Source organism: Ascaphus truei, chromosome 4, assembly GCF_040206685.1.
Source record: "Ascaphus truei isolate aAscTru1 chromosome 4, aAscTru1.hap1, whole genome shotgun sequence".
Classification (NCBI taxonomy): Eukaryota; Metazoa; Chordata; class Amphibia; order Anura; family Ascaphidae; genus Ascaphus; species Ascaphus truei.
The window spans coordinates 223,097,591-223,121,667 of NC_134486.1; positions in this window are offsets into that span (position 1 = coordinate 223,097,591).

The window sequence follows — 24,077 nt, forward strand, 5'->3', positions numbered from 1 at the left end:
TTCTGAACCCTGCTCCCAACTCACCAACTGCCCTAACTGTCCTAACTGTTATCACTGTTCTAATTGTTATAAATGCAGCAGCCCTTTTGGCTGCCTGGCAACATGTGGTCTGCAGCATCTGAGGCTGCTGGGACTTGTAGTTCCCAGCGGATCTATGGTTGTAATGGCCACCGCTGACATTATACTGCGCATGTGCCAGGTGTACAAAGATGGAAGTCGCAACTCTAGATACCATCTGCGCATGCACGATCCGTCTCTGCACATGCGCGCACACAAACAAAATGACGACGCCCTCGGCGGAGCACTGGCGACCCACTCGCAAGATCACAATCTCCCTGCAGAAACCACACAGCCATCCTCCTCACGCAACCTGGAGGTAACAGGGGGAACTGGCTACATCCTCCCCTTGGTGGACACTCCAACGTTCCCGCTTAAGAACAACAACCAAACATTACACAGAAAAGTTATATAATGAAAATGCTGTATTGTTTATAATGAATGCACACTCTAAATAATATTATGCATTTCAACGAACATGTTGATAACGGAAGCCAGCTTATTCTTAGCCAGCTGCTGAGACTCATAGTTGGGTGCCCCTAACTGATCATATGCCAATCTAGTAGGAGGGCATCTGTGAGGCTCTTCTTCTGTGGTTCCCACTGGGGAGAGTCTGTCATAGTCCTGGGGCCTTAGCCCATCCCTACATGAATAGTCAGTCTCTGTATAGTCTCTACTAGGCACAAAACTTGGACTCCAGGGATTCAATGGTTAGCTTGGTAAAGCCACGGGTGTAGGACATGAGGGGCAGGTCCATTACTCGTTGCTCCTTCAGGAGGTGCCCACCAGTCTCCATTGGAACCAGCGGATGTTCCTTCCATGGGATCCTGATTGAAGTCATCTTGTGGGTCTGATTGCTCTTCAGACCCCTCTGGCTCACTAGCCCTTACAATGGTCTCTGATTTGGGGTCACTGTCATCTAGTTGGGGAATGGGCAACAAGTGATTTCTGTGCCAGACCTTTACCCGGCCATTCACGTCTCATATGTGGTTGACCGGGAGGCCTGGCATCTGGGACTCGACTTCAAAGGCTCCATCACGCCAGCGGTTGGCCAGCTTGTGTTTGCCGGGTATTCCGAGATTGCGTAGGAGAACAGCGTCTCCAGGCTTTAGTTCCCGATAACGGACTTTGTGGTCATACCGCCGCTTGTTGCCAGTGTTCAGCTGAGCTGAGGCTTTCTCCACTAATTGATATGCGCATTATAAGATGGCTTGGAGTCGCTGGACATACTTGAAATGCACCGTATTGGGTACGCCATTGGTAGATACCTGAAGGCGGATGTCCACAGGAGTTGTGCCTCTCATCCTAACATAATAAAATACAGGTTATATCCTGTGGATATTTGTCGGGTGCAATTATATGCGTGAACCAGAGCTTCACCGTGCTTACTCCATTCAGTCTTTTGTGCACTCTTTAGAGTGCCTAACATATCAAGCAGTGTTTGATTGAACCTTTTGGGCAGGGCATCTCCTTCAGGATGCTACGTAGTGGTCCTATACTTCTGGATGCTGAGAAATTAAGCAGCTCCTTGAGAAGCTTGCTCTCAAAGTTTATGCCTTGGTCGTAGTGCATCCGATTCGGTAGGCGGTAATGAATGAAGTATTTCTCCCACAGCACTTTGGCAACTGTGAGAGCCTTCTGGAACTTGGACGGGAACGCTTGAGAGTAGCGAGTTAAGTTGTCTGTCACTACCAGGACATTGCCGATACCTCGCAAATCAGGTTAAATGCACAAAAAGTCCATTCAGATGAGGTCCATGGGACCAGAGCTTTTTAGATGGCCCATTGGGGCTGCAACGGTTGGCAGTGTCTTTCGCTGAACAAACCACAGACTAATCTGGTAATACTGCTCTACTGTCTCCCGCATTTTGGGCCAGAAGAACCAGTCTCTCACTAGAATAAAAGTCCTATCTATGCCCAGATGGCCGTGCTCATCATTTAGAGATCGTAGGGCATGGCCCTCCAGGCAAGACCAGTTGTCTCATGTCAGAGTGATTATGGAATTTGACAATCCTGTAAAGGAGACAGTGGTCTATCTAGAACTTGTCCTATTCTCTCATGATGACTGGAACGGCACCAGTAGGGGCACGCGTCATCAAGGATGGATTGTTTGGTCAGATGGCCTGGCGTATAGCCTTAGTCACCAGATCCCTGTCTTGGTAGAGCACTGGTTCTTTCCAAAAGAGGATATACTCTGGAGGAACAGACATGCCTTCTGGATGATGGTAAGCAGCGGGAATGGCCGAGGGCAGGCATCCCAGGGAATCTGTCACACTCAATTCAGAGAACGCAATCTTGTCTTCTACTACGGCAGCCGTGGAGCACATGGCAAACATTCCAGGACCAGGGATTTCTTTCCACAGATCGTCGTCTTGGGTGGTGCTCAACCCCGGTCTTCTTGAGAGAGCATCGGCTCTGATGTTTAGAGGCCCTGGTTTATATTTTAGGGTGAACTGATATTTGGACAGTGCTGCCAGCCATCGGTGGCCGGTGGCATCTAACTTTGCCGACATTAGATTGTAAGTCAGGGGATTGTTATCCGTTCATACCTCAAAGGGGACTCCGTATAGGTAATCATGGAGCTTCTCAACCACGGCCCATTCCAGGGCGAGGAAATCTAGTTTGTGAACTGGGTTGTTGTGTTCACTGGGAGTCAAGCTGCAACTCATGTAGGCTACATGCCGAAGTCCAGCAGGGTACTTCTGGGGCAGTAGAGCCCCATGCCATTGAAAATTGCATCCACGTGCATTACGTACGGCAGTTCAGGATCAGCATAAACCAAGACAGGGGCTTGAGTATGACTCTTTTTGAGGTTTACGAATGCTCTCTCACATTCGGGCATCCACTTGTCTCCAAGGAGATGTCGGGCGGGAATCCCCTTTGGCCGAGATTCCTCTGGGTATATCTTCAGGAGGTTGTTGAGGACCTTAGCCTTACTGGAGTATCCCTCCACAAAGCGGCGATAGTACCTGCAGAATCCTAAGAAGGAGTGTAGCTCCATTACGTTCTCGGGTCTTGGCCAATTCACCACGACTTCGACCTTAGAAGGTTCGGTGGCTATTCTGTCAGCAGACACAATGTGTCCTACGTAGGTCACGGAGGTGCAGAGAACCAACATTTGTCCAGCAACAACTTCAGGCCTTCTTTGCCCAACCGGTCTAGCATTTTCATGAGGCGTTTCTCGTGTTCCACCAGAGTCTTACCGAAGACAATGATATCATCCAGGTAGACTAAGCATTCCCAAGGATTCATGTCTCCGATGGTCTTCTCCATCAACCGCTAGCAGGTCGCTGGGGCACCACAAATGCCTTGGGGCAATCGGGTAAACTAATAAAAACACAGAGGGCAGACAAACGCCATCTTCTCCTGGTCTTCAGAGCCCATGGTTAAATACCTCGACCGTAGATCCAGCACTCTGAACCACTGATTTCCCGACAGAGCATTGGGAAGCTCTTCTATTCTTGGCAGGGTGTATTGATCGTGGATGGTGCCATTGTTCAGGGTCCGGTAGTCAACACACAGGCGAACGGACCCATTCTTTTTGCACACCACTACAATTGGAGAGGCGTAGGGACTACGGAACTCGGTCACAATGCCCTACCTTAGCCGAGGTCAGGGTTGGAGAGAGGAGGATCGTCGAAGTGTGGTCAGGGTACGAGAAGAGCGGAGAGTCAAAGGCAGCCGAGTTCAGTATTCCAGATAAGCAGATGGTCAAAGGCAATCCGGGTCAGTACACAGTACACAAGGGGTTAATCTAGGAAGCAAGGCAACAAGACAGGGACAAGGCAGGATCAGCAGAGGCAAACACAGAGTAACACAATCTATGCTCAGCCAAAGTGCCTACTGAGCATACTGTATATAGGCTTGATTAGACAATCCCCATGGGGGGTGGAGAGGAGGCGCAGACTCCGTGGAAGCCTGTAATAGGCTGGAATCAATGAGCAGGTGCAGCTGCTTGTATCAGCTGATGAATGTTTTTGCCACGGAGCTTGAGGGTGTGTCACGAGTGCGCGCTGCACACTGGGAGCATGCAGCGTGATCTGGAGGTGGAGCCCAAGTCCACGGCATCAGATGACATCCCCACTGCGCGCATGCGCGCTGTGTATGTCAGAAGAAGAATACGGGCTGAATGTGCCCTGCGCGTGCGTGGAGCTGCGCGAGAGGAAGTGCAGGGTAGGCGTGCGTCCGTAATCCTCACAGTACTCTCCCATCAAGAGAGACCTCCGGGTGATCCTTGCGAGGCTTTAGGGGGTATTTCAGGTGGAATTTCCTAACCAGCTCGGGGCGCATGAACCTGATGATGCGGAATCCAAGAGCGTTCCTCTGGTCTGTATCCCTTCCAATGGACCAAGTACTGACATTTTCCTCCTAGACATCCTGTAATCTATGATAGAATGGATTTCATACTCCTGCTGGCCCTGTATGAGTTGAGGGGCTGGTGGTGCAGGGGATTGATCCAGAAACGGGAACTGTGGTATGCAGATTTCAGTAAGGACACGTGGAACACGGATGGGATTTTCATGGATTGTGGAAATTGTAAACGGTAAACCACAGGATTAATCTTCTTCATAATTGGAAAAGGACCCAAGAATCTTGGGGGAAGCTTGAGCGTGGGGACTTTCAGGTGTATGTTCCTAGAGGAAACCCATACCTTGTCTCCTGTTCTCAACTCTGGAATTTTGCGATGGTGGCGGTCCAATTGAATCTTCTATCTTTAAGAAGCCTACCTAAGTTTTCCTTGAATCTTAGTCCATGAAGACTGTAGGACAGATCCAGTTGTCTGTTACTGGAACCCCAGTGGAGGAGGAAGAGATGAGTAGCCATGCAGGGTGGAATCCATAGTTTATGAAGAAGGGGGAGTTCTGAGTAGACTCAATCTGTAAGGAATTATGGGCAAACTCTGCCCAGGGGACCAGATCCGTCCAATCATCTTGGGTGTTGGCGATGAAGCATCGCAGATAATGCTCTAATGACTGGTTGGTCCTCTCCATCTGGCTATTCGTTTGGGGATGATACCCAGAGGAGTAGTGCAGTGATATACCTAGCTTTTTAGAAAACGCCCACCAGAATGTATATACAAATTGCGAACCCTTATCAGAGATTATGGTCAAGGGGATCCCGTGGAGACGGAAGATTTCCTTAGTGAAAACATCTGCTAATGTGGAAGAATCCGGTAGACCAGACCTGCACAACTTGTCAAGTGAGAAGGGCCGAACTGCTCCAAGGAATACAGATTCGGGCCGCACGGGTAAAATCATCATCATCATCATCATCTCTCCCCAAGCACCTCATTATCATCCTCATATCTCCATCACCCCTCATCATCCTCATATCTGCCCCAGCAACCCTCATAATGATATATATCTCCCCATCACCCCTCATCAACATCCTCATATCTCCCCCAGCACCCCTCATCCTCATATCCCCCCAGCACCCCTCATCATCTTCATCCTCATATCTCCCCCATAACTCCTCATCATCTTCATATATCTCCTCCTGCACCCCTCATCATCAACGTTTGTGACTCCCCATCTCTCACACCCCCATATCTCCTCATCACCCATACACAATATTCACCCTCCACATCACACACAATACTCACCCTCCACATCACACACAATACTCACCCTCCACATCACACACAATACTCACCCTCCACATCACACACATTACTCACCCTCCACATCACACACATTACTCACCCTCCACATCAAACAAAATTACTCACCCTCCACATCACACACAATACTCACCCTCCACATCACACACAATACTCACCCTCCACATCACACACAATACTCACCCTCCACATCACACACATTACTCACCCTCCACATCACACACAATACTCACCCTCCACATCTCACACAATACTCACCCTCCACATCACACACAATACTCACCCTCCACATCACACACAATACTCACCCTCCACATCACACACAATACTCACCCTCCACATCACACACAATACTCACCCTCCACATCACACACATTACTCACCCTCCACATCACACACAATACTCACCCTCTACATCACACACAATACTCACCCTCCACATCTCACACAATACCCCCCCACAGACCACACACATTCCACTCCCCTGCATCTCACACCCCCCCTGCACCTCACGCCCCTGCACTTCACCCCCTGCACCTCACATCACTCCCCTGCACCTCACATCACTCCTCTGCACCTCACCTCACCCCTGCACCTCACCTCACCCCCCTGCACCTCACCCCCTGCACCTCACCCCCTGCACCCCACCCCCTGCACCTCACCCCCCTGCACCTCACCTCACCCCCCCACCTTACATCACTCCCTTGCACCTCACCCCCTGCACCTCACATCACCCCTCCTGCACATCAACCCCTCCTGCACATCATACCCCCTGCACATCACACCCCTTGCACATCACATCCCCTGCACCTCACATATCCCCCTGCAACTCACATCACCCCCTGCACCTCCTCACCTCACATTACCCACTGCACCTCCCCTCACCCTCCTGCACCTCATATCATGGCAGAGAGCAGGCAGGACTGCGCGCTCGCAAGCAGCGGGCACCGGAAGTGATACACTGCTAGAGCGTGCAGTCTTGAGAGCGGGCTGGGCTTGGCTCGGGGAGGGAGAGTGGGCTCGGGGAGGGAGAGCGGGCTCAGCTCGGGGATGGGAGAGCGGGCTCGGGGAGAGGGTGCGGACTCGGGGAGGGAGAGCGGACTCGGGGGTGGGAGAAGGAAGGGGAAAGCTGCCACGGGCCTCACAGTGAGTGCCGGCGGGCTGCATGCAGCCCGCGGGCCACGTGTTGTGCAGGCCTGCGGTAGACCTTTAAGTGGGACGAAATGTGCCTGCTTCAAGAAGCGATCAATGACCACCAAGACTGTGTTCATACCCCTGGAAACCTGCAACTCTACAATGAGGTCCATTGATAAATGTTTCCAGAGGCGATCTGGGATGAGAAGCAGATGTAAGAGTCCCTGAGGTTTACTGCGGGGAACTTTCTTTCGAGCACATGTGATGCATGGAAACAAAAGAAACAGCGCACAACGCCAAATAGTGAAGCAAGTATTGCTATATATTAGTAATTACAGGGTTATAAATCTGCGTACATCAAAACAGTGGAATAGGTGCATTTAGTGTGTTTCACACAAGTTACCACTCAGCAACTGTTTCAGAAGAGTCTGCAGCTTGATTCTCTCAGCGGGGGCGCTACGTTGGTTCAGGAGCAGGATTAATGTCCAAAACCCCTCATCCAGCAGTACATCGCTCCCAAGGGGATTTCCCTTTACAGCAACCACGCTCCGTTGCAGGTATTGGTGCTTGGTGGGACCGCTCGCGCTTCCAAGCCGTCTGGTGCAGCTCGTGTAGCTCAGCGAGCAGATCCACTGTACGGGGGTGAGACCTCAGCTCTGCAAGGGTACACTCGGCGTGCTACGTTGTCGCTCTGTCACGGGATACTGCGTGATGACGTCACAGTCTCCGCAGCAGCGAGGGAACCGGCAGGGAGGCAGTCAAAGTCTCTCAAAGTCTCTCATATGCCCAAAATTACCACCGGGAGTAATACTAGCAGGGTGAAGCCAATGGAGGCAATGGCAATATTAAGGCACTAGATAAAAATCATCCAACATGTTTCGTAGAATAAACTACTTCTTCAGGGAATAATTTAGCCATTACCCAGAGGTCTTAAGTACCTAACAAAGATGTCTCATTGGTCAAACAATTAAAAATGGACCAATCATCTAGACTAGGTAATGGTTAAAGTGATAGGGAAGATGAAATCATTACTTTTAAAACAACAATTTATTTAAGGCAGCGTTTATTATTGGGATCACATCTAGACACTAAACCACGGTTTATCTATAGGAGAGCCAAAAACATTAAAAATTTGCTAGCACCTAGTGATGTTTTTTTAAGTAATAACACTACAGTACAAAAGAACTGGTTAGGGCCTAAACCAAAAGGCAATTATATTTGTGGTAAGTGTAGTATTTGTAAGTACCAACATCCTGACAAAAATACATTTAATTCTAAAAACACACAAGAAGTTTTTAATATTGATGACTTTATTTTATGTACATCTACACACATTGTTTACTTATTGGAATGTGCGTGCGGACATCAGTATGTAGGCAGAACCAAACGCAGCCTTAAAGTTCGTATCCAGGAACACGTCAGAAATATAAAAAACGGTTTTGAAAAACACAGTGTTTCCAGACACTTTTTATTACACCACAACAAAGATCCGTCCAGACTCACTTTTAAGGGGATTCAGTTTATTCCTGTAAATAGAAGAGGTGGGGACAGAGTTAAAACACTATCATCTAAGGAGACATATTGGATACACAAGTTAGATACTATGTCCCCTAAGGGGTTAAATGAGGATGTTGACATCTGGGCACTTTATTAAGAGGAATTTTTATTAAAAAAAAATTCTAGCCCCCTTCTCCACTTAAACCCAAGGGATATCACTGATCTATGTATCTCTGTTTTCCCTGCTCTGCTCTATTGTCTATACGTATTTATATTGTTACTTTTAGTTGCATCTTTTATATGATACTATCTATTTTAGTACTAATATTGTGTTTCTTTTATTCCAGCATGCTTTTAATTATTTATGCTAGGTTTAGTTTATATGTTTATAAAATATTTTTATTATGTATGTACACTGGCGACACACTTTATTCGAGCTTGGCTAGTCCCACGAATTCGGGTATACCCGGGTGTATTGAGGTTTGTGACTGTTTTCTGCCCGAGTGCATTGAGTTATTTTCCAAGCAGGGATTGAAGCATTTTATTCCCGCTGGCTGCAATACTGCACAGTATATATATATATACTGCATTACAATTCATGAATTTATGCCATTAGGTAGACACGCGAAGCATTGCAGCCTATTAAATCCTAATCATTATCATTTAACAGATCAGCCGCCCATCAGCCAGGCATGAACCCAGGCTGGGAAGGCAAATGCAACGGGGCTTGTCAGAGGTGAGGAGCGGCGCATTCCAGGTATCTGCCAGGTACATACCGGGTATTTGCTCGAATAAAGTGTGTCGGTGCAGTAGTTAATAAAGTTGTTGTTTTAAAAGTAATGATTTCATCTTCCCTATCACTTTAACCATTACCTAGTCTAGATGATTGGTCCATTTTTAATTGTTTGACCAATGAGACATCTTTGTTAGGTACTTAAGACCTCTGGGTAATGGCTAAATTATTCCCTGAAGAAGTAGTTTATTCTACGAAACATGTTGGATGATTTTTATCTAGTGCCTTAATATTGCCATTGCCTCCATTGGCTTCACACTGCTAATATTACTCCCGGTGGTAATTTTGGGCATATGAGAGACTTTGAGAGACTTTGACTGCCTCCCTGCCGGTTCCCTCGCTGCTGCGGAGACTGTGACGTCATCACGCAGTATCCCGTGACGGAGCGACAACGTGGCACGCCGAGTGTACCCTTGCAGAGCTGAGGTCTCACCCCCGTACAGTGGATCTGCTCGCTGAGCTACACGAGCTGCACCAGACGGCTTGGAAGCGCGAGCGGTCCCACCAAGCACCAATACCTGCAACGGAGCGTGGTTGCTGTAAAGGGAAATCCCCTTGGGAGCGATGTACTGCTGGATGAGGGGTTTTGGACATTAATCCTGCTCCTGAACCAACGTAGCGCCCCCGCTGAGAGAAGCAAGCTGCAGACTCTTCTGACAACAGTTGCTGAGTGGTAACTTGTGTGAAACACACTAAATGCACCTATTCCACTGTTTTGATGTACAGTAGAGGCAACTCTTATTCGAATAAAAACCAGTGGCAATTCCCCCCAAAAAACAGGAAACACCCAGGTACATTCTGAATACATGCCTTAAACTTTCCTTAAACTAGCCCCAGCATTTCTGCATTGATTAATGGCCTATCAGATTAACAGCGGGGGTCCCTGGCAGTCCCATTCAAACTGAATTGGACTGCCAGGGATCCCTGCTGTGTTAATCCTATGGGTCATTAGTCAATGCAGAAAGGCCTTAAACGTGCCTCAAACTAGCCCAGAACATACCCAGCACATACCCAGCACATACCCAGAATGTAACCCGGCTAGTTTACGGCAAATGTTAGAATAAACGTTGCCTCTACTGTACGCAGATTTATTACCTTGTAATTACTAATATATAGCAATACTTGCTTCACTATTTGGCGTTGTGCGCTGTTTCTTTTGTTTCCATTTCTTAGAGTGTGGGGGGTGCTGAGCCACCCTCTGTGTTTATAGCAGCAGAAGCCTCTACAAATACACGGTTATGTGATATAATTTCTTCATATATACACCCTCACTGTGGTTATTGTGATTTATTTCTTGGTCACTTATTTATGTGGATTAGTCACTGCACTATATTTATATTCTAAATTCTGGGTTAGATAGTAGCGCACAGTATTTTCTCTGTTTTTTTACATGTGATGCATGCCTTGACGAACTCCTTAATGTCTCCCTGCATGTTGGGCCACCAGAATGTCCGTTCGAACAGATCGGAAGTCCTCTTGGAGCCAGGATGTCCGGCAGTCTTGGAAGAGTGACCCCACTCCAGGATCTGCTGGCGGAATGGTGGTGCAGCAAAAAGACGGCTGTCCGGAACCTCCAGACCCTCCAGAATGTTGGTCTGATCTAGAAGAATTTTGTCAAGTACATCAAACGTGTTTGCAGAAATGATAAATTTAGAGGGAAGAATGGTCTCCAATCTGGCCTCGGTCTTGTCCTTGACTAGGAACTGACGGGATAGAGCATCCGCTTTTAGGTTCTTGGAACCGGGTATAATAGAAATTATTTAGTTAAAATGAGAAAAAAAAGACCTGCGGGCCTGACGAGCTCCCAGACGTTGAGCACTCTCCAGATACATGAGATTCTTGTGATCCGTTAAAATCGTGATTGGACTCTCCGTACCCTCCAATAGATGCCTCCATTCCTCCAATGCGAGTTTAATGGCTAATAAAAACTACCCACATTGTAGTTCTGTTGTGCTGGGGAGATTTTTTTTTTAAGAGAACGCACAAGGGTGCAGGTTGGCCAAGGGCGACCTTCTTAGAGACAGAATGGCGCCGTATCCGATGTCGGATGCATCTACCTCCAATTTGAACGAGAGTTTAGGATTGGGATGGATCAGGACCGGTACGGACACAAAGGATTTGTTCAAGATGTTGAAGGCCTGAGTAGCTGCGAGAGACCAAGACACAACATCAGCTCCTTTCTTGGTGAGGGCAGTGATCGGAGCGACAATGGACGAAAAATTATGAATAAATCTCCTATAATAATTAGCAAAACCCAGAAACCTTTAAATACCCTTGAGAGAAGTGGAGAGCGGTTTGACGATGAAGGGGTAACCAGACCAATAATAAAGGTATTATGCCTGGCTGGTTGCCCCTAAACCCTGTTGGGGATGAAGGGGTTAACTGTATGGTCACCGTAATGCCATGTTATCCCTGTATATCACCTGTGATGTCCCCTGGGTCATACAGTGAAAATTGAGTGTCAGTCACGCAGCTCAGAACCTAGCTGCAGTCCTTTTAATATATACTACATGTGTAAAATGTGGGGCCTATGCAGAAAGGTCCAGAAAAAAAAACGCCGCTTGTTTAGAATCGCCATTTTGTGCCGTTTTTATTTCACAGTATGCAAGAAGGCCCGAATCTCTGTAAGAGTAAAATTTGTAAACATGGCGCGTAGTCAGCAGCGTGATTCGTGTCAGCAGGAACAGGAGGAAATGGTATTGCATGTAAATGGCGTGGTTTTTTTTGGTTTTTTTAGTTTTGCATTGTGCGCGACTTGTGGGAGACTTTCAATTAGTTGAGCGGCCTATTTAAATTGTGTATTTTGATTAATCTTTCTCTGTATAGTTTGGAGTAGTGAGTGAGAGGCAGACAGAGCTTGTATTTGTGAGGATTTGAGATTGTTGTTATAGTTGGATTGAATTGGATTGAATTGTGTAGTGTTGTCTTGTTTATTGTAAATTTATTTAACGCATTTTTTGTCTTGTTAGGTTGAACGTGTTTGAGTGTGTCATTTTTTATATAGTTGTGTTCTTTGTGAGTGTTAGAGGTATGGAAGGGAGGAGTGGGAGTAGGCATGGGAGTGATGGTGGTGTGACTGGTGTGGTGAGTGGTGATGTGACTGGTGCTGCTGGCGTGAGTGGTGCTGCTGGGGTGAGTGGTGTGAGTGGTGGTGGTAGGGTGAGTGGTGGTGATAGGGTGAGTGGTGGTGATGGTAGGGTAACTGGTGTGGTAGGGTGACTAGTGGTGGTAGGGTGACTGGTGGTGAGAGTGCAATTCTAATGTGCACTCTTGAATTGGAAAAGGGAGAGAGCAGTCAGCAGCAAATGTCAGTGGTTGGATCTGGGCAGGAGAATACTATTGCCAAAAAAAAGGAATTTAAAATTTAATGAGGAGGAAACCCGAGTGCTTGTGACCTGAATTTTGGAGCATTATGATCGGCTGTTTGGTCATTTAGTAGGTAAGAAATTAATTCTCAATGAATGTCACTATTTATCTTGTAATCAATTATATTTATTGTACCTATTCACATAGAACTGACATTAACATAAATGTCATTGTGTATGTGTACAAACACGTTATATTATAGTGTTAGCATCCATGTTACAAATAGATGCACTGTACAATATTATGGAAATATTATAGTTACATCTAGATGTATGCCTACAAATAGTTTATAGATACATGTGTTTTGCTCACACTCTGGCAAACATCATCTATCATAAATGTTAGGTGAGTTCAAGCATTTACATTTGATACAAACATAGATTGGAAGATATGTTCATGATCGAGGTTATTTTATTGTATTTTTAAAGGCAAGACACTGGCATTGGTGAAGAGGGAATTGTGGGAACACATTTGAGTGTCTGTATCTGGCTGTAGGAATCAAATTCGAAGTCATGATAATTGCCGCAAGAGGTTTGACGATATCAAAAGGAGATTAAAAGAAAAAATACAAGCACTACATTTACATGCTTCAGGCACAGGGGGAGGCCCACCAGCATCCAATTTAAGCCTGACTCCCTTGGAGGAGCAGTTGAGTGCGAGATTGCCGCCCATCCAGGTTGAAGGCTTACCAGGGGAAATGGATATCGGGTGTATGATCATTCGTTTCAACAAAGTTATTATTAGTGTTGATAAAAATAAAATTTAGATTCTAATACAGTTTGCTTGTTGTCACAACTCTTTCATCAATTAAATTTTAATTCATAAGATGTAATTACTTCATAATAGATGGCAACATTATTTCGTGTCATCATTTCATATTTATTATGTGATTATAAATTTACACTACAATCAATTGTAGTGTAAATTTATAATCAATTGATTTACAATCAATTGATTTATTGGCATTTTTTTGTTTAAAATTGAATGTCTTAAATTTGATGCTTGCTTTTGGGATTTGCAGGCAAGCTCCATATTGACTGGCATTGTGGACACTGTGCCAATCAATGGGTAGTTGAGGTTGAGGTAGGTGCCTTGAGGAGGGTGGTTAGGTCTTCCGGGTTAACCCCTTAATGACCTTAGTAGTTAATAACACCTACGGTAATTAAGGGGTTAGTGGCCAGTGGTTATTTTTTTTATTTTTTTGTTGGTGCCCACTTAAGAAGAGGAGGATGAGGATGGCCTTCAACCTGGGAGGGGCAAGAAGAACTTTAATTTGCTATTGTATATGCGGTCTGGTTAATGTTTTGGTTAAGTTTTATTTTTTAATGGGCATATGAGCTATTATCCAGAGATGGATAATAGGGATTTACCCCGTACTGTAATGTATGGGCAGAGGGCAGGCGTTCAATGTATTATATTGATGTTCTGTATTGTAATGGTTATTGGGGTTAGAGGGATTGAGTGAAGGGGGTAGTTGCCCCTGGGTGGGCAGTGGAAGGGGTTAACCCTTTCATTACCATAACAGTAACTACCACTAAGGTAATAAAGGGTTAACACCTCTCACTGCCCACCCAAGTGGCCTAACCACCCTCCCTGGGGCAATTACCCCCTTGACTCACACCCTCTGCTCCCAATAAACCTAGTAGTATCCTTAACCCCTTCATTTCCTTAGCGGTTAGCCGCTAAGGTAATGAAGCTGCTTTAATTGTATTTTAATATTACAGTATTGTAGCAGGGGTTCTCGAGAGCTGAGACGCATTGATTTCAGGTCTAGGGACCCCTGTTTCCTGAGTTACAGGCCCCATTATGGGGTGCCAGTATCCCTCTGGTTAGTTTAAATCCCCCGATCACGTGGACCGTGACACGGGAGAATTTAAACATGGTCGCCGGGGTACCGGCACCCCATAACAGGGCCTGTATCTCAGGAAGCAGGGGTCCCTGGACCTGAAATCCATGCAGTTCAGCTCCGGAGACCCCCTGCTACCAGTACAATATTGTAATCTATATATATATATATTTCTCAAACCGTTGTATGTGAGTCTGTTTGTCTTGTGTCTAGGGGCAATCACTTTGGACCTTTGGCCCGTCACTCTGCCTCAGGCCAATGAGATGGCTCCCTTGGCCTGCCCACCCCCGCACACCTCTCATTGGCAGACAAACACACACCCCGCCACCTCCCGCCACCTCCCGCCCAGGTAAGTACTAAACCGCCGCTTCCCCTCCCAGCGCACACCCCTCCCGCTGCCTCACACTAATGTGCCTCCCGCTGATTCAAACCCCTGTGTCTCCCCTCCCAGCGCACACCTCTGCCGCCGGGGCCTCCAACCCCTGTGCCTCCCCTCCCAGCGCAAAAAACCTATGCCTCCCCTCCCAGTGCAAAACCCCCTGTGCCTCCCCTCCCAGCGCAAAACCCCTCTGCCACCCGCTGCCTCCAAACTCTGCGCCTCTACCCCTCCTTCCGGCATTGCCTCTAATCTCACACCCCGCCCACTAGAGTCAGCGGGGGAGCGGCCGCACGGGAGCGAGCGCCCGTGACAAAGCGGGGGAGCGGACAGCTGGCCGGGGGAGCGGACAGCTGGGCGGGGGAGCGGCCAGCCAGCCGGGGGAGCGGCCACGACAATTTGAAACACGCTGCCTCCCGCCTCAGATCCACGTGGAAGCAGGCGGACGGGTGAGGGAGCGGCCGACGCATGCACGTGACCCCGTCTGCAGACGTCCACAACAGACGGAAGGTTTCGGGGGGGGGGGGGGACCGATGACTGGCAGACAGTGGGTGAAGGGGGAGCAAGCGGCCACATTATACATTGTCACTTACCTCCCTCCCTCACCTCCTGCACCCCCCTCACTTCCCCCCCCCACCGCACCCCCCTCACTTCCCCCCCCACTGCACCCTCTCACTTCCCCCCCACCGCACCCCCCTCACTCCCCCCACCGCACCACCCCTTACTCCCCCCACCGCACCACCCCTCACTCCCCCCACTGCACCCCCCCCTTGCTCCACCCCACCGCACCCCCCTCACTTCCCCCCCACTGCACCCCCCCTCACTTCCCCCCCACCGCACCCCCCCTCACTTCCCCCCCACGCACCCCCCCTCACTTCCCCCCCACCTCACCCCCCTCACTTCCCCCCCACCTCCCCATCTCCCCCCCTCACTACCCCCCTCACTTCCCCCCCACCTCCCCCCCTCACTACCCCCCACCTCCCCCCACACTTCCCCCCTCACTCCCCTCCCCCACCTCCCCCCTCACTTCCCCCCTCAATTCCCCCCCTTTACCTCCCCCCCTTACCTCCCCACCCCTTTCCCCCTCACTCCCCTCACCCCCCCTCCACCTTTCTTCACCCCCCTCCACCTCTCCTCACCCCCCATACACCTCTCCTCACCCCCCTCCACCTCTCCTCACCACTTTCCACCTCTCCTCACCACTTTCCACCTCTCCTCACCCCCCCCCACCTCTCCTCACCCCCCTCCACCTCTCCTCACCCCCCCCTCCACCTCTCCTCACCCCCCCTCCACCTCACGTCAACCCCCCTCTACCTCCTGTCACCCCCCCTTCACCCCACCTCCCCCTCCCCCTTCCCCTATTTGGATAATTGGCTGTGAGTTGGGATCGTGATGTGGTCGAATCTAGGCCGCAGCATCTCTACTTACTATATGTGAGAATTAATTACTCTTACTTGTAATTACCTCAATTTTCCCAGTATCGTAGTTTTATAAAAAATAAAAAATGCTACTTTTCTGATTATATTATGTCTTTGTATAACATATTTTATTAATAATATTTTAGACACAAACATTTTTAAATATGTATTCAACTTGGATCCAATCCAACTAGTTTTCAGAAAATAAAACCGATTTGCAGTGAAATAAACAAGATGTATCATAGGTGGTCCTAAGAATTATCAACAGTGCATGATAATAATGTGATGGAAATTCAACACAACTTCAGCGCTAATACAACCTTAGCCAGAGTATTGTGTGTTCAAGTAATTGTTATAATGCCAATTTTTTTAAATGTCCAATGTCCTGCAGCCTAGAAAACTTGAAGGATTGTCCAAGAAATTTGCATGATAATAATGTAACTTCATCCTAAAACTACATGTATTTAGTAATGGGATTTCATTACCACGCTGTTAAAACATAGCATCAATTGTCAACTGTCTTAGTCATTCTAAAATGCATAAAGTATGTTGATTATGCTTTTATAACAGCTCATTTAATAGTATTACATATTTGGATATAAACAGTTACAGAATAGTTTTGTAAAAATAGTTTCTAGGGCCTTCCAATTGGACACAGTCCTCTCAGAGATCCAAAGTGGGCCAAAAATGCACTGAATGTAGCCACAAGAGGAATTAATACAAGTAAAACTTGAACCAGTTTTACCATTGGAATTCATTCCCTTGCATCCCCTAGAACTGGAAGTTAAATAACTGTTTCTTAAAAGTTCATTCTCTCTTGGGTCAGAAAAAGTTCAAATATACTGTAATAAAAATAATAATTTCAATTTATATGAAGTAGTACTTCTCAATTCTAATGGACATTAATTACAGTATTTGTCTGATCCATTAATGCTACAAGGTGTTAATCTCCAAGACATACTCTAATACCAATTTCATTTTCACTTCATTCTGGTTCAAATATATAATTAACCCTTTCATTGCTGGAGATGCTATAACAGAAGACTGAAGGCCAGGTCCGCAGAGCTCTGCTAAGAGATTTAAGCCCTGGTGCCCAAGATGTCTACAGATCTATAGTAAATGCCAGTGTCTCCTTTCCCTCCTGGGCACTGTAAAATAGGCACCAAACAGCAGGCCAATAGGAAGCCGCAATGGATGACATTCAGTTTCCTATTGGATGACTGCAGATATCATCTTTAAAAATCCATGAAGTGTACCAGCCTTCAAAATTGTAAGTACCTCAAGGACCTGAGCAGGTTTCCCAGACCTGAAAATAACATGGTTCATCTCTAGGGTGAACTCCTGTCCGAATAAAAAAAAAAATCAATTCTGAATGGCATTGCTGCTTCAGACAAAAAAAGTCTCAAACTAAAAAACCTTTAGGGCCAAATGTAATAGGAAGTGCAACTCCCTATGAGAGTGCTGGAAGACACCTTACAACCCCATTCAAGTGACTGAGCAACAAAAAGCCATATTTACAAAGTGCATTAACTCCATAAGACACCTTCCATGCCGGAATACACCTTACAGTCCATTAACTTGAGTGGACCTTAAAGAGCCATATTTACTAAACCATGCTAGAATGTGACTTATGGAGCAGCACCACTTAGTGAGCAAGGCCCATAATTAACTTTTAAAACAGGTCAAATTTCAAACCGGTGCATATGTTTTTATATTGCTGCTTTTGCTGCTGCTTTAGCGAACAAATGCTCACACAAAATGACAGGAAGAAAGAGAGAGTTGGGATCACATAAATAGAATATTAATGGTTTGGTAAATAGTATAAGTACAGTACATATTAAAAACAGTGATTGATATATGATGAGTGGGACTCACATTGATTTTTCATATTCCCTTACTTATCATTTCACTTTTCTTTTCTTTTTTTAAAGAATGATTCTTTTAAAATTAGTCTTTCTGGAGCCCTATTCTGTGTCTGTGCATGGATAATTCTCCTGAATCTGCCGTCATTTTTAATCGGCACACATTTCTGACCCTGAAATATGGGGAGAGAGGGTGAGAGGGTTGAAGAGGTAGAAACAGGGAGAGGTAGAGGGAGGAAGATGGGGAGAGTTAGAGAGGACAGGGAGAGGAAGAGAGAGAGAAATGTTTACACATTTTTACAGCACTTTACAAAAGAGAACAAAAACAGTATAGGGAATTATAAAAAAAACAAAGTCATACAAAAAAAAAGAAGGACATTCATGCTCTGTATACCTTATAAGTGCAATCGAAATGTTCTCCATTTTGTGCACAGGTCTGTCTCCACATGTTATTTGAAGGGAGGTTTCAGTGTGTGTATATATATATATATATATATATATATATATATATATATATATATATATATATATATATGTAACCCTTCTATGGTACCCCACCCGACATGAGATTGGGGGAGTACACTCCTTCTGGTCACTCTGAGTGGTCTGGGTGCTGTGACCTGAGGGCTGAGGGCTCCGCGGTGTTGTGGGGAGAACCCGGACAGGGACAGGAGGTGGTGTGGGACAGGTTACCTTGCTCTCTCTGGGTGGTGCAGTGCCTCCAGCCAGTAGGGATCCCCTGGGGTCTCCAGAGGAGAGCCCCCCACTGACACTCCATTCTCCTCCCACCAGGAACAGTGATACACACACAGCAGCTTCTTTCTGCGGTTCTTTATTCAGAGCAGCATACACAGCATACAGCAGAACATCATAGGTCTGATCTTGCTCTCTGCATTTCTGCTCATGGCAGCTTAACCCCCCCCCCTCCTTACCCAGGTGGGGCAAGAGGGGGAGAACGATTCTCTGTCCCCTCTCTTCAATCTCTTCTCTCCTACTCCTAGTAACTAACTGACATACTATATTTTTGGAGACATGTCTCAATTTGAATATCCTCAGGGAGTGTCTCTAACTTTGAATCATTACAACTCAAAGCTGGATACCGATTGTCTCACACACACATCAAGGGGTGTTCCAACCCATATCCACCCTTTGGATTAACATGCTCAAAGTTTGCTTAGGCCCGCCTCTGAATATTGCTACAATACTTCAGAGCTGAAACTCACAAACAGGCCAACTGAAGGAATTAACCTTTCCACTGCCTGTTCTAACAGGACTGACAGAGAAAAGGCCCAGAATTAGCAATAGCTGCCGAAGGCCAGGCTATATACTCTCTCTGGTAAAACTCCAACCGTCCCGGCTTGGACTGCAGCAGGTATAACCCTTACCTTGCTGAGCAACACCTGTAAATTACATGAGCTGAAATGCAATAACTCCTATGCACTCCAGCTTGACAGAACTGACATACTCACTACTGCATGGACACAGATACATGGCAATACAGTGACTAACTAAACAGAACCATTTCTACTACAGCAGTAATAGAACACATTAATAGTAATGAGCAGGCTTCCTGATCATTCTCCCAGTATCATTAGGTAGATATGGGAACTCATAGCCCATCTTTTCACAATCCCCCCCCAATACACAGACCCTTCCAATTGCATAACAGACATAACATCATATTGTCCATAGGAGGCCCCGGGGCTTCCAGGTGAAAAGGGCCTGGGGGTCAAGGGTCGCACCTTGTGACTGGTGCTGGATGGGGAATGCGGGGCAGAAGGGGCAGATGACTCAGGGACTGGGGCCTCCGGTGACAAGGGGCCAGCACCAAAGTCTCTAGGGGGCACATTCAGGGAACTCTCCCCGGGAGGAGCAATGGCACAGTCCTGGGTCAAGTTCAATTTTCCCCTTCCTCTGCTCTTACAGCAGCGGGCTTCAGCCAGCGCCTGGGCCTGAAGGGCCTCCCGGGACTTCTTCTGCTCCCTGCATGTCAGGAGGAAAAGATCAACCGGAAGGGTATTATTCACCGGAGCGGCCTGGATCTCTCTGGAGCTCACCCGGTCGGGCGACTCGGCGGCCATCTTAGCTCCCGGTGGCGGAGTTGCGACAGTAGAATCGATGCAGTCATCAGGGGTGGTGCCGGCCGGCACTTCTCCTGCTGACGCCGCAGATACAGCTCCGCAGCTTTCTGGGTTTGATCCCAGCGGGGATCTGTAGACAGGATACGCAGCTCACCGCCATGAGTAGCAGGGCAGATCCCAGCCGCATGGGTTATGTGGGAGGCATCGGCCGATACCTCTGTGGTGTAGCACCCACGCTGGCAGCGTGGATCAGATCGAAGGCACCAGCAACAGTTACTGGAATTGACAGCTCCATAGCATACTCGGGTACGGTGGAGGTAATCAGCCTCTGTCATCAGCCTCTGTGCTGCTGAACGGCTTCTCAGAACACAGGCCCAGTCTCTCATAGTGGAGCAAGCAAGGCAGTCTGGCAGAAACAACCACCAGTGTTTAAAGTGGAAGTGCATCTGGCCCCTCACTTCCTGTTGCTCCGTGGAACACACTTAGCTCCTCCCCCTGGTAGATAGGATAGTCCAATCCAGAACAAGCAAAGGGGGAGGTGTTTGAACAGTTCCCTCACTTTCTTGCAAGCTGAAGATCAGCACAAGCTTGCAAAATGCAGAAATCCTTGCAGAACAGCACATTGCTTCCCTGGTAAGGCGGGAAACGCCATTTTGAGCACAAAGAGAGTCCATGCGGCCCCCAGAAGAGCTGGAGCCGCCATTTTGAGAGCACAAAATACATGACATCCCTGTAGGAGCAGGAAACGCCAGATTGAACATAGTCCAGCACAGTGGGGTCGTCTCCGTTTGCATTCAGGAGCCACAAATACATTTCTGTCCCTGTAATCTTTGAGTATCACGCACCCTGGGGTAGCATCAGGGAATGCCTCACGCAGGGACGGCAGTAACTCTTACTGCTGGGTGCACAGGGACCTACAGACATTTCCCATGTAGTCCCTGCCCCCTTACCTCTCTCTTCGTCGTGGGGTGCAGAAGGGTGGCCACACTTCCCTGGGGATGCCTCAGGTCAGTTGCCCCAACTGCAGTGCCATTAAGGGACCGCCAGCTCCCTGGTGAAGCCTCAGGGACCTGCCTCCCTTTTCTTCTTAGATGGGGTGCACAGGGGTCATAGTCGTAACCCCCAGAGTTCCCTGTCCCCCTCACTCTCCGCTGTGGGTACAGGAGGGTGGCCACACTTCCCTGGGGACGCCTCAGGTCAGTCGCCCCTGCTGCAGTGCCATTAAAAGGCAGCCAGCTCCCTGGTGAAGCCTCAGGAACCAGCCCCTATTTTTTTCTTGGTAATGTAGATGGGTGCACAAAGGTCCCTATGCAATCATAGAGCAGCCTCTGTCCCCTTGAAGTGCATGTAAAGACATACGCTCCCCGGTGCATAGCCACCAGGAATAGTCCCACAGCAAGGTCTTCTTCATTAGGGTAACCCCCTCCCTGGGGAAGCTTCAAGGAGGGGTTCCCTCACGGCAGAGTCTATGGCTGCTGTTCTGTGCTGCATACAAAGTCTTTGAAACTGCTGCATTGTCTCCTCTGTCGTTGAAAACCTGTCCCGTTGAAAAACCTGTCTTGTCCTGGGGAGCAGTCCTATCTCAGCAGCGCCTCCAATTGTAACTCTTCTATGGTACCCCACCCGACATGAGATTGGGGGGGTACACTCCTTCTGGTCACTCTGAGTGGTCTGGGTGCGGTGACCTGCTGGTAAACAGGAGGGCTTAGGGCTCCGCGGTGTTGTGGGGAGAACCCGGACAGGGACAGGAGGTGGTGTGGGACAGGTTACCTTGCTCTCTCTGGGTGGTGCAGTGCCTCCAGCCAGTAGGGATCCCCTGGGGTCTCCAGAGGAGAGCCCCCCACTGACACTCCATTCTCCTCCCACCAGGAACAGTGATACACACACAGCAGCTTCTTTCTGCGGTTCTTTATTCAGAGCAGCATACACAGCATACAGCAGAACATCATAGGCCTGATCTTGCTCTCTGCATTTCTGCTCATGGCAGCTTAACCTCCCCCCCTCCTTACCCAGGTGGGGCAAGAGGGGGAGAATGATTCTCTGTCCCCTCTCTTCAATCTCTTCTCTCCTACTCCTAGTAACTAACTGACATACTATATTTTTGGAGACATGTCTCAATTTGAATATCCTCAGGGAGTATCTCTAACTTTGAATCATTACAACTCAAAGCTGGATACCGATTGTCTCACACACACATCAAGGGGTGTTCCAACCCATATCCACCCTTTGGATTAACATGCTCAAAGGTTGCTTAGGCCCACCTCTGAATATTGCTACAATACTTCAGAGCTGAAACTCACTAACAGGCCAACTGAATGAATTAACCTTTCCACTGCCTGTTCTAACAGGACTGACAGAGGAAAGGCCCAGAATTAGCAATAGCTGCCGAAGGCCAGGCTATATATATTGTGACATAGTCCAAAGATGTTAGGCAGCTTTCTGCCCCATTTTAGAGCAGAAAGTGCAGGAATAGTTAATGATCCGTTCCACAGCTTCCCATTAACTCAGGCAGCTGGATGGAAAATCCAGACCACAGATTACAATGGCTCTAGTTCTCCCTCACCTGCTCTTCTAATCACATGCACAGGTATTTAGAGCAGAGAGGTTTTGCATTTCTCTCTCTCTCCTTGGAGCCTGGGGGCTGGGGGTGTCGCTACTCTCCTGCATCCAGTATCGAGGTTGACGGCCTCTCCACGTATGACAGTACCAGAGGATTTGCCTGGACACCACGAACAGATAAGACAAAACAAATGATTACTGCTGTTGCTAAAAGACTGTGCTGTATCTTGTGTCCCTAAATGAGAGAGCATTGTTTTAAGCTGGGGAACCAGTTTAGTTGGCCAGCAGCTGTTAGAGAGACTGATTCTGATTTGTAGTTAGATCCCTGAAAGGGATAGGATTTGCTTATATGATTTTGGTTTTATTTCTTGAAATAACAGTGTGGGAAATATTGTAACACTGAAATGTGTGAACTGCTGAATGAAAGTATCTGAGTACCTCTAACCTACACATGTTAAAGCTGCAGTACCTTACTTGGATGAAAATAAAGCAGGCAGAAGCCTGAGTTAAGCAGCATAATACTTTGCATGATCCTGTTTGTTGTATAATTAACCCTAGAAGACTGTGTCGGGAAGAACCCAGACAGACGTCAGCACTACAAAAGAGGGGCGTTTGTCACAATATATATATATATATATATATATATATATATATATATATATATATATATATATATATATATATATATATAATCAAAAACAAATACTCAATACCATTCTGTAGCTAACAAAATACTTTTATTTGTATGAGCTTTCGAGATACACTGATCTCATCTTCGGTAACATTGCCAGAAGAAGAGATCAGTGTATCTCAAAAGCTCGCACAAATTAAAGCATTTCGTTAGCCACAGACCGGTATCGAGTTTTTGTTTTTGATTAATAAGTGTGGCTAACATGGTACAGATACCTCTACGGCTAACATGGTACAGATACCTCTACATCACATTATATATAAATATACATATATATATATATATATATATATATATATATATATATATATATATATATATATATATATATATATATATATATATATATATATATATATATATATGTAGAGGTATCAGTACCGTGTTAGCCGAGCTTCAATAATCAAAAAAATAAATAGATGATACCGTTCTGTGGCTAACGAAATGCTTTTATTTGTGCGAGCTTTCGAGATACAGTACACTGATCTCTTCTTCCAGCAATGTTACAATGAATGAAGCAAGGATAACTTGAAAACAGTGTCTCTTGGAATGTTATCTGTGCTTGTCCTTCCCCCGGTGTGGATGTGTTTTATGGCTAGAGGTGTCAAAGGGTAACTGAAAGCAAGTGAAGAAAGAGTGTGTATGTGTATCAGTGTGAATAAAAATGAATGGAGAGCCCACAGTATAAACAGTGCTCTACACAAGGTGTGTGTGGAGTGAGAGGGATATAAATGGTGTGGGTGGGTGTGGAAATGTGAGAGTTTGTAGCACAACTAAA